The 17,965-nt window shown below is 38.9% G+C and overlaps 1 protein-coding gene across 11 annotated transcripts in view; it reads left to right on the top strand.

Moving 5' to 3' along the window:
* INPP4A (inositol polyphosphate-4-phosphatase type I A) overlaps positions 1-17,965 on the top strand; it is a 110,555-nt gene that overhangs the window by 39,647 nt on the left and 52,943 nt on the right. For 10 of the 11 annotated variants that reach the window (XM_057381495.1, XM_057381494.1, XM_057381497.1 and 7 more), the window contains exons 2-3: positions 752-812; positions 4,787-4,933. The gene's annotated coding sequence lies outside the window, so the exon portion shown is untranslated. The remainder of the gene's footprint in view (positions 1-751; positions 813-4,786; positions 4,934-17,965) is intronic. The other variant, XM_057381498.1, reaches the window with a different exon arrangement.

Here is a 17,965-nt window from a genome sequence, read left to right as displayed (position 1 = left end):
TGTTTTATCTTAGTACTTTTAAACTTCTTTCTTTCACTTCAGTCCTGGTTCTTCTTTGTTAGTTTTGCTGACAAAAACTGATGAATTGCATCTTTATTACTGTATCCCAGATTTGAACACTGTGTTGTGTATTAGTCTTCCCTGAATTTAATGTTTTAAGGAGTGCTTTGCTTGTGTTTTTCTGTGAATTGAAGATGTAGCTTTCTTAATGTATGTATTTATGTATGTAGTATGTAGTACATACTTAGTATGTATTTATTTGTTTGCCCCATCTGTACATTYTAATAGAGAAGCATCTTCTCCGAACAGGAACCTGTTGCCTTGCCACAGTTTTGTGGAACCGCAGTCAAAGATTTCTAACGTGCTCTGTTGAAGTAAAATGKCAGATATTTCAGATTAAAATCATACTGGAAAGCATGCTAGTTGAAAAGTTTGTGTTTTGACCTTAAGAAAAATTTGATCCATAGAGTTATTTGCTTCCTCCCAGTTATACAGTTAATGGCTTTGTCCTGTAATTCTGAGTGTAAATAAAGATGTGAAGGTGTGAAACTTTGAAATTCTGTTTCAAAAGATAAAGAATCTATGTTATAAAATGTTAACACTCTGCATTTAAAAAAAAAAAGATTTTAGTGGGGTTTTGTTCCTATATTTATTACTTCTCCACCTGCCAAAGTAAAAAAATTCTGTACTCCTAGCCTGTTTATTTGGATAGATTCAATCAGAAATAATTTGTCCTTTTTGTATCTTTCAGACGTCATTAAAAAAACAACTGGATACACATGCTGAATTTCATTTGTGAAAGGTGGAGTAAGGTAAGATAATTTTAGTGATTTCTACTTTAGTGTGTGATGATCTGTTGACACTGAATGCAAAGGTTCAAAGATTCAYCATAAATTAGAGGCAGACAAATGTAAGGGAGCTTCAGCCTTGGAAATAGTGATGTACTGACAAGATTCCGTGTTCTGGTACCAGTGGCATGCTTTTACCCTATGGTTTGTGTTGTGGATAGTTCATTACATTGGCCAGAAGTTTTCTGTTCTTATTTTGGTGCAGAAGATGAGGTAGTTCATTAGCTAGTGATAGTATGTTGTTTGTATTTGAACAAAGTATGTGTTTGTGGAAATGTGTGAGATTTAAAGTACAGCCTATGCTSAAAGGCCAGTATTTGTCACCTACTTCTAGCACAGGAACAAACCAGTTGCTCTTTAGTTTTTCTCCTTAAACATTCCGAGATGGAAGAAGGCAGGTCTGCCTGTCATTGAGCATAGAGCAGCTATCCTTCAGGATGAGAATTGGACCCTCTTGGGCACTTCACATTTGTCAAGTATTTGCTTCTCACAGTGAAAGAGCTACTTTTTGTCCTGTGGTGTGGCAGGGTGCAGAGGCCCTGAGAGAGTGAAATCTGTCTCCTGGCTGGGAGAAGATTCTTGGCCACTCATTTCCAAGCAAAGTTCACTCTTACTTCCTGTGTGCAGAACTGCTGTATTTTAAGCTGACCAGCTTCTTCTGATATTTTGGAGAGTAAGAGAAGTTAGGGTACATGTGCTGATATGCATGTGGCCTGAACTGCAAGGCAGTATGAAGCAGACTAATAAAATGAGTCTTCTGCTAGAGGCAGGAGGTTTTGCTGGTCTGAGAATAGGAGGTCGTGAGAGGTGRGCAAATGTGACAGTTATGGTTTGTGTAGAAATTGATGGTGGACCCTCAGTGTCCTTGTCCCTGATGTAGTGCCTTCAGTTCCTTTTTACAGAGTTCACCAAATAATGAATGGTAGAGTGGAGTCAATGGTGAACAGTATTGACTTCTCAGAGATGTTATTCCCCTGCTCCAGCTAAGGGAGATCAAATGAGTTTGTAACATCAAGCAAAGTCAGCAGACACACTTTCTCCTGCACTTTCTCCTGCAGCATTGTTTGTCTCGTGTCAAATGGGTATCTTAGGGCAGACTGAGAATCAATTACTGGAAAGTATAGAGAAGTGTGCTGCCATGATTGTGCCTACATCTGAAATTAAAGCAAAGGCTTGATACCGTGGACTTGGTTATTTAATTGGGGCAGAATGGAATAGAGTGCACAACAAGATGGTCTGGGGGCTTGTGTAATTTTTTCCCTTTCACSTGTTCAGTGAAGAACAGCTTGGAAATTGGATATGCATTTACAGGTCTTTGTCCATCCCAAGAAGGCTGAGATGAAGTAGCCAGCAGCCAATTAGCATTGCCAGACCCTATAGCTATATTGTGACTTAAAAGGAATTGCAAGAAATAGTAATTCATACTATCTTTCTTTCTTTTATTAATAATTTTCTRCATTGGAAAAGAAATACCTGAGGCAATCCTACATCTCCATCCAGTTCAGGACTGCTTCTTGCTGAAGAAATTAAAAAATAATTGTCATTCTGCCCCAAGACAGCTATGACTTCTCCCCTGTGGGATCTGTCTCCACACTTGCAAAGAAATCCATAGCAATAGAGTTTAAACTCAGCATTTGGGGCTCCCCTACAGGGACAGAATATCATCCTAATTAAGTGCTTCTCAAATATRGCCCTGGAATGAAGCATTGTATTAGAGTAGGTCTGGAGAGAAAACAGGAGAGAAGGAAAAGAGAATGTYATCACTTCTGTTTGCCTGCTTGCTCATTATTTTGGTGCATATTTTCTTTCCACTGATGTAGATTTAGTGGTGTCTTTATTAGATGTCRAACTCCATGTTCATAATTTTTCTGATTGAGGCATCTTAATGCGTGTGTAAGATAGGTTATGTCACCCTTTTGAAYAGCCACAGCTTACTCTTCAGTCAGTGCTCTGGGTGACATCTCTAGAAAATGTGCCCTGCTAAAGTATATACTGGTGTAGGATGAATGGACAAACAGCACGGGTGASTGACTAAGGAGAGATGATCATTAATTTAAGCACAGCAAGCTGCTTTATGATTGTTGCTGTTAGCTTTTATTGCAAGTTCACTATCTGCTTTTACAGTTTGGGGGCTTTTTAACAAAAGCCACCAGCATTTTCTAGTTCCTTCCTTTTTCCTTATTGCCAGCTTGTAAAGTATAAATGCAGAGCAGGCCATGTGTGACTCTGTGGCTGTGGTAAACGTGCAGTGATCCTGTTTCTTAGGCCATAATGCTCATCATCCTCTTGTTAATGCTAGATCGATTCACACTCCATGCGAAGTGGCATGTGTAATTGCAGGAACTACACGTGCAGTTATTGCATAATGTGTGGCATTTGGCCTTTCTGTAATGTTCTCTATTCCATTAGGAGATTTTCTGACTGCTGACTTTAGTATACAGTGCTAACCATGACTTTTAACAGTGAAGAGATGAAGGACTGAGTTTGAATAAAAGGTTAAACAAAGGCGTAATGATATTAAATAGAACCTGAATGCAGGGAGAGGGAAAGAAGGAAGAGTAAGAGGACATGATGTCACATAGATAATGAGAACAGCTGGAGAGGGCACGTAGTAAGGGAGATGACAGAGCCAGAATTTCCAGTGTTTGAAGTGGAAATGACAGTGATCTCTGGGCTATTACTTTGGTTCTTTAATATGACTTCTGTCTCTTATTACAAATGTTTTACCTATATTGTGTTCTGTGCAAATACTAAAACAAATTAAGCATTTTCTGGAATTAAATGCTACTTTTACATCAAGCCCTTTGAAGTGTTTGGAACTTTATTTTGTCCAAGCTTGCATTTGATTCAATAACATTAATTTTACTTCTGTGTTTGCATTTTAATTATAAAGCTGTTACAATGTTTAAATTACAAAATGTCYGGTACCTAATTGTTAATAATCTCAGCCTTATCCTTGGGAGTTACATAGATGAACTACCACAGAAAAATAATGAGGATTTCTGAGAAGAAGCATCCAGATTTTGAATCTCTCATATTTTAAAATCAGACTTTCTGGCTGTCAGAATGACTTTTTAAGTTGCTCCATTGGGAGTTTCCAAATTGGGAATTTCTTAAAGGTAACTTTTTTTAGGTGTGATTGAAATATGTATCTGTTACTAAGATTTTTAGAGGATTTATATTACTCATACTATTGAATTTTATATAKAGGAAATGTGATCTAGGTAACTTCAGGCTTGTTAACTTGATCCTCATAACCTCAGAAAATTTTCTTAAGGAATGAACAATTAAAGATATAGGAGTTGAGTGGAGGGAGGGTTAAACACAATCTATTTTGCTAAGATAGGTCATGTCAAACTGGCCTAGTATCTTTTTTTAATAAGAAAGTAGGTTTTCTAGAAAAATAAATGGGCTAGATCTGGTCTCACTGGATTCTACTGAGCCATTTAACATGGTGCTGCATCAAAATTACTGTTCAAGGTGGAGGAAGATTAGGTTAGTATAAGAACTGTAAAAGCAGCCAAGAACTGGCACAGGAGAGACAGGAGGTAGATATGTGATGAATTATTCTCTGGGAGTTTAGTTTTCTTGAGACTTTTTTGTTTGTCTTGGTTTGGTTTTTTGTGGAGTTGATACTGTTGGTGTGCTGTATTGAAAGCAGGCTGTTGAAACTTGTAGATGGGAGGAAGACATTAATTTCCAGTGTGCAGTTTTAGATGGAGTGACTATACAGTAAATTGGATAATTAGATAATACCAAAGGGATAGAATTCAACCCAGCAAAGAGTTAGGCCACACATTGTCATGAATTCACCTACCCAGTTTAACCTTGGTGTCAAAATTAGCAGTATGACAGTCTGAGCTCTTATGTAATCAGTGAAAAGAGGCTGATTTTTAATTGGTCACCCAATTCCTGCTTTCTGTCTTGACTGTTAACAGAGCCTGGGCACCTGACTCTGGCATCAGTGCTGAATGCCTGAAACTGGATGGTGCTACAGCCTCAGCTTAGGAAGTAATGCAACAGCTTTTCCTATGAAGAGGAAGTTCAGCAATGGAAGACTTTGAAGGAGAAAGGCCTATATGAGGGTAAGTGGGTTCGAGTTTGTCTTTGGTTTGTCAATTTGACATCATCCTGAAAATGATATATGGGGTACAGGCAAGTGTCAAAAGAGGCATTTCCAGTTGAGGGAGGGCATCTCAGCTGGATGCATCTGGGCTGGGACCTGATCTGGAATAAGTGTGCTGCACTTCCAGCTGTTATCTGAGAAACTTCTCCTCAATATGTAATAGAGGCAGAGAAAACTGTATGAGGGTAGATTTAGAATAGATATGAGAAAGTAATATTTTGCTGTGTGGGTGGTGAGACATTGGAACAGGTTGCCCAGAGAAGCTGTGAATGCCTTTTTCCTGGAAGTGTTCAAGGCCAGGTTGGATGGGGCTCTGAACAACCTGATCTAGTGAAAGGTGTCCCTGCCCATGGCAGCGGGGTTGTGACTAGCTGGTCTTTAGGGCTCCTTCCAACCTACACCATTCTGTGAAAAGCTTCCTGGATGACCAAAGTACTTGTGTTACAAGAGGAGTCTGAGACATTCTGTTGTAYACTTCAGGAAGACTGGTAAAATGGGAAATGTAATTGCTGCAGTTCTGCTGCTGGAGTCGTGGGGAAATGTGAATTTCATTCTGAAATGTGGCTGATATCAGCTAGGTGATAGCTAACAAGCAGGATGTCTGCAGACCATCAGAGGACTAATGCAGGTCTGTGTGTAACAGTATGGTATTGTAGGAAGATTATGATACCAAAACAGAAGTGTCTACTTGTGTGAAATAGAGGTGATGTGAGCTGAATATATGGCACATCTTGCTGATTGAATTGGTGTGTGCAACTAGCATGGGGATAAAATATTTAACCAGCATAGAATACACGGTGATAATTGCATACTACATGACAGTAGTCAGTGGGACAATTCTTGATGTGCATTTAGTGATGAGCTTAAAGATTTATGAAGGGCAGTGATTGCTTGGTTTCTTTGGATTAGACTGTTTGGCAGCTAGTGCTTTTTGAGTGTATTGCTTACTGTCTCCTGTACTGCCCTKCAGTTTCCCTGCACTGCATAGGGAAAGCTGCATGATAAATCAGCCTTTGAGTGAATTTGTAGGGCTGGACAAAGGCGTGTTAAGTTTTGCCTGTGACAAAGATACATTTAGAAGCTGACTGCTGGACAGCAAACTCATGACCACTGAGAGAGAAGCTTGCTCTGCAGTGAAGACTGTGATTGCAGATGCCTGATGTGCCTGTGGTGACAAATGATGGGTGCAGCACTTACAGTCAGTGACAGCCCTTGCCCCAGATACCTCCTTAGTTTGACAAACACTGAAAYTTAAAACTGCGTGTTAGTGAAGAGGTGTCCTTTGCCTGGATGCTGGTTTGTCCCAACACTGGGTTCAAAAAGGAGCTGAATCCCTGCATCAAGGGTAAGTAATGTGCTTTCTGCTCTGCTGCAAATCCTGAGTTGCTCTAATWGGCTTTGTCAGCTATGAAGATATTGATCAGGTTGCTCTTTACCAGAAATCTTGATAAAATAGCAGGAGGAAAATACCACAGCAAGAAGTATTTTTAATGTAATTTTGGCAGCACTGTGTTTAGTTCTCTAGTTATTAAGTGCTCAGCCTGGGATTCTGAGGTTTTTAAGTGCCCTGAAGAATATCAGGGGAGAGTAGTATGGCTTCTCTTTTTTTTTTCTTCTGCTTCCTAATTAATTATTGTATAGTGGTACTATGTTGTTATTGTTTTGTGGTAAAAAAAATGGTGTGATGATCTCACAGTCCTTAGTTGGAAGATTGCCACAGTGAAGAAAATCCCAGTCTATGRACCGAATTGTCAATAGTTTGGAAGGAGGTTGTTCTCTTGGAAACAGAATGATTTGAATGACAGTCCAAGAGAAGGGATGAAAAGGGGGGAGGATTGAGAAGCTAAGTGTGAAAATGTGTCAGGGCTTTTTCAGGTTTGTTTTCTTACTAGAGTCATGGTCAACTGCTTTGGATTTAGAATGTCCCAGTTTAGATATGGCTTTTTTTCCCCTGTATTCAAGATTTTATTTAGCTCCTAGTCATGTTTYTCGGGCTAGTAAACTGGGGGTTTATCCTGAAAAGCTGACTAAGCCTCTTCCTGAGAGACAACACTTGGAGCACCTCAAGCCTGCATGGCTGTCACTTACAATGATGCCCAGAAAAACTGGGAGTACATCACTTGAAGATGTTTCTGGAAGAGAAGATTATCAGTTCTGAGGGACCCCACCTCTAAATTTACAGAAAAAGACATCTCAGTTATATTGGGGAAGGAAACGAAGCAGAAGAATTTCCAGCAAACCTAGATTGTTTGTGTGTGGGGTGTGAGGGGGATGGTGGTGGATGAAATAAGCAAAATCTACTGTTACGGATCATTACTAAACATGAGMTATTGGAATGCAAATTTAATCTTGTTTCATAGTCTCTTAAGATAGCTGTTTGAAAGTTCAGAAAAAAGGACCTTTTGAAAATCTCTATCCCTCCCTACTCAATTCTATCTAGTTTGCCTATTTTACTTCCTTCAGTACAGTTCAGTGAAGTGAATCCCCTCAGAATTGCACCTTGTTTAGCGTATGTTTAATCAAGGTAAGCACTGTCCTCATGCTTGGTTCACACAGATTCTTAAATAGAAATAAAAACCTAAATATTTTTATRCAATAAAATGGGATCTACATGAACTCTAATCTCTGCTGAACTGTGCGCAATACAGAGAGAATGTTGTTCCATCTTCTTTGCATAATCTGTCATGATATTTGTAATAGTATGTTTGCTGTTAAGATCGAATATATGCYATGAAAATGAAAACTAAATTTTGCCAAGCTATTTTGGGGGTTTATAGTCAAGCGTGACAGAGATAATTTATTTTTGAAATGTGTTTATGTTTTTTGTTTTGAAAGAAAAATATGTTTGTTGCAATACTTATATTGAAGATCATTGTGTAATTTCTGTATTAAAAAAMCCCTACACTTAATGCAGTTCCTACTAAATTTTAATCCCAGAAATGTCTAGAATGCAAAGATAAGGTAGTCTGAAAGATATATTATAGCACAGGCCCTTGTAAGGGAATACTGTCTTTGAAAACATTTTAATAATAGGCTGTCTGAAATGGGACTTTTGCCTTTCATCCATTTTAACATKAGTAAAGAAAGATTTGAGGTGCAGCCTCAAATCCTGAGTTCAGTTCTGGGTCCCTCAGTTCTGGAGGAACATTGAGGGGTTGGAGCACGTCCAGAGAAGAGCAACGGAAGAAGGGTCTGGAGTMCAAGTCCTGTGAGAAGCAGCTGAGGGTATTTTGCCTGGAGAAGAGGAGGCTCAGGGGAGACCTTTTCACTCTCTATTACCTGAAAGGGGATTGTGGCCAGGAGGGGGTCAGCCTCATCTACCAAGTAACAAGTGACGGGACCAAAGGAAATGGCTTCAAATTATGCCAGAGGAGGTTTAGACTGAATAYTAGGAAACATTTCTTAACTTGAAGGATTGTCAAGCACTGAAGCAAACAGCTCAGAGACCTGGTTGAGTCACCATTCCTGAAAGTATTTAAAAGACATGTAGATGTGGCACTTGGGGGACATGATTTGGTGATGGACTTGGCATTGCTGGGTTAATGGTTGCATTCAATCTTAGTAGTTTTTCCAACCTATTCCAGTGATTCTGTGAGTTTTCAGAAATTTGTAGATCTYCACTTTGAGGTGGTTTTCATGTTATTCAGCTGGTACTCTTAGATTTTTTTAGATTTTAATCCCATCCTATAAGGTGACCCACACTCTACCTAATAAATGTGACAGGTCCCTTAGCCTTCAGTGAAGACTGTTAGCATTAGATGAACAAGGCCTGACTTTGTAAATGAAACCCTTAAAGCATCAACTATGACTTTTATGGGTGGTGGGAGGCAAAACAGCCAGTACAAGCTACCTTTGATTTTCCTTTTTTAAAAGCTTTCATTTTAGTTTGAGGTTCATGTAAAGACTTTATCTTCAGTTTAGAGAAAGGGAAAACTTTTTCCATGGCTAAACTGCCACAGAAATAAAGGAAAACACTCCTTTAAAATATTTTTCAGCCGCTTTAYTTCTTAAATAATTAGGACTCTCCATGTATTGTGGGATTTTTTAATACATAAAACCAGATTTATACAGGAACTMTGTAATTCTACTATGAAGAAGATTTAATGTCCTTTAAGAAAGGAACAAAAAGTTAACATCTTCCTTACAAAGTAACAGCTTTAGGAAAGAAGATGTAAAAAATTAGTTGAAGGATGTCAAATTAGTGATGGAAATGCCATGGTAGYAATCTGTTGCTAGTAAAAATACAGAAAAGATGGTAAACAATCAGACTGCAATCTGTTTTCTGCAATACCATGTTTTGCAGCAAAATCCACCATCCATGGTTACTGGGAAAAAAAAGGTCTTACTTTCTAATTTTGCATATATAGAAATTTCTTCTCTGGATCTTTTTCATTATATTTTTTGAACATTTTAGCAGCAGAGTTAGGASTATCTTCACACACCAGTCTAACAAGGTTTAAGCTTGGCTCAGAATTGTAATTAAATTGTAATTATTTATCAACACAGTGATTTTGATATTTCCATTGTTACTGAAAAAAGAGTTACTATTGCTTTATTCTGTTATTGTTTTATAGTTCATMGACCATGGAAATACAAAGTAGGTAAGAATAGAAATTAGAGTTTAGAGGCATTTTAAATATTTTTAATGAGATAGGAGATAATACAAAATGTTCAAAGTTAACTGATGCACTTTCAAATAGATGAGCCCTTTGCTAGTTCAAGGATGAGTTCTTTAACAGTGTACTTAAATGGCTGTTGAAGATAAATTCTAAAAAAAAATCTTTTGTAGACATTTAAGATACATTACACTTATCAATAGCTTGAAAAGTAGCATTTAGTTTCTGAACTATTTTAACAATAATTAAAAAAAAACATGAATAATTTCTTTGATATTTTTCCATGAATCAGCTTTGAAAAACATAGTCTACCAGAAGAAAAGCCTTTTCTATTTTGTATTAAAAGTATGACAAATCAGCATTGTTTTTTGTGGTGCCTGTTGGTGCATTTTATCCTCAAACAATGGGYTATATGTGTTAACCCATTTACTTTGATGGGTTAAATAATAGTTATGAAGTCAACCATGCCACACAGGGTCTTCTGTTTGAGAAGGAAAGCTGGGAGAGAAATAAGTAGTATTTGATATCAAAGGAGGAAAAAGTGGAAAGAAAAACTTACAGAGAACTGTTTTTTAAGCAAGTTCTGCTGGGATCAAAAGCGTAGCTGGGGGCAGTGGTTGTGAACACCATGGACAAAACAGATGCCCCAGAGCACTGGGAGTGAGTGGGTCCAGTTGATTGTGTTTTACCATCCAAATACCATAGTTGATATTTATTCAACTTTAGGAGTTGGAGAAATGCACTTGACTGTACTCCAGCTTGTCTCTAATTGAGAGTTTGGATATCTTGCTATGCAGTGAAGAGGCAAGTGCAGACAAAAAAATGGCTCATGATTTTATGTCAAGMCTTAAGCAGCTTGTAACTGTCCCAGCACAGCTCCAGTCATCTGGTGCCACTCTTGTAGGTCTTGTTTAAAAACTCTTTCCCTTTCCGGAGAAGCACCAATAAGTACCAGTAAGTACTTGGCATCMATTACAAAACATCTTTCATTAGAGTAGACTAAATCAGTTTGCTAAATAGGAGCCTCACAGAATAGGAAAGAGAGATCTCTTCTATGTCCAGCTGCATCCATCACTACAGAGATGGCAGTGACATATTGTAGCTTAATATTTTGGCTTCAAATTTAGCACAAAAAGAGTAAAATGCATTTTGTACTGAGGGCAATTTCCATATAAGTGATCAAAAAGGCAAATCTAAACATGAGAACTGAAAGGATTTTGGTTGTAAAAAGGCCTGGAAAACAGACACAACAATTACCGCATGGTCACTGTTTTCCCAGAACTGAGGGGAAATTCACAGTGTATTTTGCCCTGTTAAATCCTGCCTTCTGAATTGTGAGTTTGACAGGTTAAGGAGCCCTTGTATAACATGACAGAACACATTAGGAAAATCCATTTGGATAAGTGTTTGCAAATTCTGTTCTTACTTATGCAGGATGGGCCTGGGGACTGTCACTGGGGAGAAAAACTGAATATATTTTATYTCTAATTATTTGGATGCTGCTGTTGTCCGCTCCCAGGCACATTAATTTTATCAGCAGTTGTAAAAGGCAGATACAGCTGCAGTTTCATAACATTCGCTTTTACGCAAATTTTAATAAATATGTTAACTTTTGCATCTTCTATCTGACTGTACAGTCAAACTTCTATGCCTTCTCATTCCTCTGGATCTCTTAAAACACTCATCAGTTTATAAGATTGTGGTTTACTGTTCCAATCACATAAATTAGCTAAATAGTTTATGGGGTTTCAGTCATGTAATAACTTGTAGAGTATAAGTGAAGTATAGAGGACAGTATTTTTGTGACTTTCACTGTCCTTTCAGAACTGAGGTTGCATACCTGACGTTCTCTAGCATTTAGATAATTTCATAGTCAAAATAAGGATGTGATTTGGTAGCTTGTTGCCTGTAGAGCTCTCCTTAAAATCTGGTCTGTATTACGCCAGAGCCATTCCTCCTAAGGTACTTAGCCACAGGGATATTCAGAATGGAAGAAGTAACGAAGTGCTTGTTGGATGCCCACTGATACCACCTTTTCTGCATCATCTTTTAGTGGCTGGGTTTTCACTGGGCTTTGACACTGTTGTTGCTTCTGTATTAAAAGGCCAAGGCTACTCTCCTGCGTTTCAAGCACAAGTCCCTGACTTTTCCAGCGTAGGTAATACCAGACTCTGTTTGGTTTTTTTTTCCTAACTCACTTTTATTTGGATTAACAAATGTACAAATTGTAACTGTATAATTTATAAAGAGCCATTTGCCCTGTAGAGTTTTAGTTTCACTTTGGTTTTGTTTTCTTTCTTGAAAAAAAGATTGGGCTTTCTACTTTTTCTTTCTTAATTGTGTTTAAAAAGGTATTAATAGACTTTCCCTTTTCAGAACTGGAAAATACCCAGAAAGGCATTTGCTCACACTTTCCAAATTCAAATGTGCTTCTAAATTGAGACCGAACATGGAAAAATTTAGAATGTTAGGTGAATATTTAGTGTAGTTCTGAGCAGATAGAAACAGCTGTTTAGTTCTTAGAATGCTTAAGTCAATGGTTTTAAATTGTCCATGAACTATGCAAAGAAGATTGGTGGGAAGTGATTGAGGAATACAACCCACGATCGGTAGCTTTAAATTAGCTTGTTCTTGCACTGAAATATTTTCAGGGCTTTTTCAAATCAGAAAAGATTGAAAGCTATTGATAACTGAATTTAATAATGTTGAGCAGTTCTAGCTTATTTCACTTCTAACAGTTAAAAAGTTGAGTTTTGTGACATTTGCTGTTTTAAAAAAATTATTTGACAAGGATGGATTACAGTGGTGTCCTTGATTCACAGTGATATCTGTGTGGGCAGACAATGATGTTATGTTTTCAGTGGAAGCAAATAGATTGTGCTTGTAACATGGAATTTATCCCAGTGACACAAACTATCCTAATTAGCTTCTTAGGGTTATCTCTCATTCTTGCATCTTTGGTCTATAAAAACCCTAAATGAAGCTGTAGAACAGAAATGAGATCCACAGGACATGAAAAGGCTGAAAACAGTAAAGTTAGTGCTCCCAGTGTTGAAAAAATTACCTCATAAAGCATGGGACCRCAGCATCTGCTAGTACATGTAATCAGTGAAGAATGGCACAAAATTCCACATATGTGCTGTTACACTCAGAATCTTTTTTTAGTTATGTGCAAAGATGAAACCCACGTTTATCTAAAGACAAGTAGTTKTTATTATAGTTAAAAGTCATTACAACCTGATCCAAGAATCATTACTTGGCTGGATCCAATAATTACTGGAAAAGAAATAATGTTTCTCTATAGGGGAAAGTCTCAATATGTAACTATACCGTTAAATTCACTGAACACATAAAGTGTYGACTTTTGTCATGTTGTGATGCTCACCTTTTTCCTCCTCCTCTGGGCTGTAAGGTGGTTTCATTCTGAGGGTGGGTATGTGGATGCATTTCAGCAGTTGTCAGCCTCCAGAGAACTTMAGATACTGAAGGATGTGAATATCTGAGGAATATTATGTTCCTGTTGGTAGTTTCTTTTCCACTCTAGGATCCACTTGGGATCATTTTTATATTTGCTGACAATCTTTTACACTTGGCTCTTTCTTTGTTGGTCTGCAGCTCTGTGTTGCGTCCAGATTTACTATATGTAATATCATACCTTTGATCCTTCTAAAACTATTTTTTTTCCAGCAATAAGTCTGCAGTTCTTAAAATGACTGTGGGTGAGCTATAGCCACAGTGTCTCCGAGTGCCCATTCTGTACTCTCTCTCTTTTTATCCCATGTTTCTACTCCATTCTCTGTCTCCATGTCTGAAGGCCTCTGCTATCATACCAGGCCTGTATTTTCTTACTTTACATCCTTGTGCTGAGTTGTAAAAAGATGACGGTGCCATGCAAATGTAAACAAAAGTAACAACAAATCAGCCACAGGCATCGTGCAGTTGGAACAAATGTTGTCATAGCTGAGCCAAGTTTAATTGCAGGCTAAAACAAAGTTGCAGGCAGGTCAACAAAAATTCAAACAGAGCAAGCCTAAAAAGCTGAAGTGCTCAGTATTTGCAGCCCCCTCTGCAAGGTTTATGGCACGTCACTGGTGATGGCAGTGTGGTGTCACAGGGCTGCAGGGTAACAGAGCTGCAAGAGCCAGCCAAGGGACTCTGGGAATACATTGTCTGTCATGTTATCTCCTGGCCTTAAAACATGGAGGTCTGGGTGTGATGCCCAGCTCAGAAGTTGCCAGGGTTCTTGTCAGCTGAATATGGAAGTGCAAACATAGAGATGCCTCACAGAATACCAGTGCTGCTCATTATACTGTTTTTCTCAGTCTCTAGCATTGCCTGCTCTCAGAGAAGACTCCAAGCTTGATTAAGCTTTTGTTCTGATGCAGTTTTTATATTCAGCTTTTGGTCCCACCCCTTGGCCAGAAGGTGCTGCYTCTCCAGCAGAAACAGTGGATGAGGAGCATGTGCCCACACTGAGGTGCAGTTCAGTATCTTATTTTAGCCTGTTGCTGAAAGTGGCCTTGGTGAGATGATGAACAGTAAACCTGTGTGGCTGAAATGCTAAGAGCTCCCTGCTCTCTCATCTGGGCCAGAAGAGCAAGACAGGTAGCTGTGGGCAAAATTATCATTTCTGCTGCCTTGCTGTGGAGGTTTGACTGCTGAGGTAGGCAGCRTGCTTATGAATTTCTGATAAAGTGTGGTGGGAGGCAACAGAAGTTAGCRAAAGTCACTGTGGCTTGCCTTAACATGCAAAAATTGGGATTTCAGTTATGAGAGTGAGTTAGTCATGAACTTAGAAAAGTAATTTGGGATRCATCCTTCACATTTTCAGGCTTTTTTGTAGTCATGGAAAATTTGCTTTTAAAAAAGGTAAGATTCAGGTAAACTTGGCCTGTAGCAACACACCAGTTTTAGAAATCATGTGAGTGCTTGGAGAATTGACAAAACTCTGACATTAAGTTCATATTTTCGAGCACTGAAGTGCTGCAAGAAACTCAGCGTTAATATACGCCCTTTGTCTTTGCATACCATTTATATAATTTTTTGGGATTGTTGCCATCATTCCTGTAGCAGTTGTTACTTTTAAAATAAATTTTTGAACACCACAAAACTGCATCAGTTCTAAAGATTGATCAGTATTAGCYGTTGAAAACAAACCAATAGATTGTGGTTACAATTACTTGAAAATTGTTTTTAAAAGCCCTATACTCCAGAAATCCATGGCCACACCCTAGAGGAGTTTTAATTGTCTTTGAATTCTTGGAATTTTGGACTGAAATGTTTATTTCATCTGGTCTCTTAGTAGCTGAGAGTGAAAAAAAAAAAGAATGTTGTAGTGGAATAAAGTGTTGCACAACACATACTGCAGCTGCAAAAGTACTTGCTCCCTTCTCTGTCAGAATGGAGCATTTATATGTAGTATGTTGGAGTGAGGACACATGAACCTTTAAAGTAAGTACCTGCAGTATTTTTATTTATCCTCAGATGTTCGTGTGTTTGCTCATTTTATGCATGAAAACTGTCAGAACAGTAGAAATACCTTTGTTACTCTTACCAAACTTTATTTTTTGTCATTTCAGTCTCAGAGCTGACATTGTAATATCCACTACAAGATGTTTATTTTGTATAATAGCTCTTTTGTTCAATCACACCTCAGCAAAGAATATATTTTGTATTTTGGTCAGGCTGGTAGTCAAAACTGGGAAACCTCATGGGAGTTTTCACAAGTAGGGAACAATTGTTGAAATATGGTATTCTATTAGAAAGCCACTGATCTTAGATACTGATTTGCAATGAAATTCATAGAAATATGCCAGTGACATTTGGTCTGATTTCCTCTTATGACACTTCAAAGACACACAAACCAGTTACCTGTTTTCTTTGTAGGTTTGTTCTCTATGTATTCTAGTTTTGTGCTACTGATTTAGCTTTTTTTTTTTTTTTTTTTTTTTTTTTTAATTTAACAGTCAAAATATATAGTTTCAATACATTCCAGATACTATTCCAGTATGTTTTAAAGTGATTAATGACCATCAATTAATGTCACAATTCCTATATGGTTGTGTTTCAGTAGCTCTGCTACAAATTAATCACAGAAACACAGAATTGGTCAGTTTGGAAGGGACCTCAGTGGGGCACCTGGTCCAGCCTTCTGCTTAAACATGTGCCCTGGGCAAATGGCACAGGATTGCATCCAGTTTTTTAATATCTCTGGTGAGGGATATTCAGAGACTCCACAGCCTCTCCAGACAATCTGTTCCAATGCTCAGTTACTGCACAGTAAAGAAATTCTTCCTCATATTCACGTGGAACTTGCTGTGCATCAGTTTCTACCCTTCGTCTCTTGTCTTGTTGCTTGGCACCATTAAGAACCTGGCTCCATCCTCTTCACACCCTCCCTTCAGATCTTGTATACATTTATGAGGTCCACTCTTACTCTCATCTTGAGGCTGAATAGCCCCAGCTTTCTCAGCCTTTCCTCATAGGAGAGATGCTCCAGTCCCTTAATCCCCTTTATTGCCCTCCCTGGGCCTGCTCCAGGAGTTCCATGTCTCTGGCTCTGAGGAGGCCAGAACTGGACCRACACTCCAGATGYGACCTCACTAGGGGTGAGCAGAGGGGCAGGATCACCTTCCCTGACCTGCTGGCAATGCTCTTCCTGGTGCACTCCACAGTACCTTTGTCCTTCTTGGCCCTCAGGACACACTGCTGGCTGATGGATAGCTGATTGTCCACCAGGACAGCCAGGTCCTTCTCCGCAGAGCTGCTTTCCAGCAGGTCAGCCTYCAGCCTGTGCTGGTGCTCAGCATTGTTCCTCAGGGCCCAGGACCCTGCCCTTGCTGTCGTTTAATTTTGGATGGTTCTTCTCTGCCYGYCTCTCCAACCTGTCAAGGTCTTTCCAAAGGGCCACACAGCACTCTGGGGTATCGACCACACCTCCCAGCTCTGTGTCACCASTGAACGTGCTGAGGAGGCATCTGCCCCTTCAACCAAGTCATTGATGAGTAAGGTACACAATAGTGGGCTTGGTATTGAGCCTTGGGGCACACCACTAGTGACAAGCCCCCTGTAACTTGCCAAGGAAATTATTTTGAGAAATTGGCAAGAAACTGAAGCAGTAACCCCACTACATTGTACTTTCCAGGATGATCTTACTGTTAACCCACAGGGTAATACTGGCATGCAAAAGGATTCCTTTCASTGGGACAGCTGTTCCACTGAGGCATTGAAATGGGAACAGTGGTGGGAAGTATAGACTGCTGTTGGCCTCTGAGTTAGATGCTTATGCTTCCAAACTGCCAGCATCCCACCACTTGTTCACATGACTCAGAAAGAAATGCAGTCAGGATCTTGGCCTGCAGCAACCCTTTCTCCCATTGATTTASAAAGGTCAGTGTAAGCAAACAATTKTATTTTCCAGGAAGAAGAAATGAAAGTAGCACAAAAGAATCAGATACTGGGACAACAGAAAAGAAATTTTTTAAAAGACATCCAGTATTGTAGCCATTAGGTGTCACCTAGGCATGCACTGTGTAAGAGAAAAGGTTACATCARTTAGAAATACATGCACAAAACAGTTTAGGAGTACAAAACAAATGGATGGAGAAATATGCATCAGCAGATTTGCATTAGTAGCTCATAGTTTTACTATGCTGCCTAAAYCTTAGCAGCAACCTTTGTGGAATACTACTCCTACACTAAAATTTATTTTTAATACTTGACATCGTTTCAAATCCTGAGTCAGTTATGTCTTATTGAAAACACGTATGTTAGAGAAAGAATTCATGCATTTCTGGTTTGTCTTTGGGTGCTGTTTGGTATTTTTCATTTATGTAAATTTTAAAACAGTAAGTCTAGGAATCACAGCGAGTCTGAACAATGCCATATGAAAATGAAGAGTGCTCAGGAGATTTTTTTGGTGTGCCTATGACCTAATGGATCATTCCTTCCATGTCGGAAAATGCAGTGTCAGGAAAATAATTTCGACTGTGACTCTGAGGTGCCGTCCTGTTGCATGGGTGAAGTTGAGTGCTTTCAGAGCAGATTGTCAGATCCTATTACACATATAGAGGACAGTGCTATTGATAGACTGTGATTCCTGGGTTGTTTTGACCAGTATTYCCTAACTTTAATTAGTGCCACATTAGTCTGTGGAGTGGATGAATATTATAGGCAGATGGATCAGATAGTTCCCTAGACTTTTTGCTGTAATCCACATTTGACCAAGACTTTTGATTACATCTCTAGTGTCAGTGCTTTTATCCCTCTGTCTTGTCTATGGTCCCCCCTGCCCCTCATTGCCGATATGAGGGAGGTATGTTAATGCCATTGATCTGTAATCAACAGCAGTATGAAATCTTTTGCAAATGTTATAT

The sequence above is a fragment of the Malurus melanocephalus genome, unplaced genomic scaffold (assembly GCF_030028575.1).
Source record: "Malurus melanocephalus ecotype Western Australia unplaced genomic scaffold, MMel_1.1 scaffold_512, whole genome shotgun sequence".
Classification (NCBI taxonomy): Eukaryota; Metazoa; Chordata; class Aves; order Passeriformes; family Maluridae; genus Malurus; species Malurus melanocephalus.
Note: the sequence above shows the minus strand (reverse complement) of the source record. Positions and strands in the feature narration are given on the sequence as shown.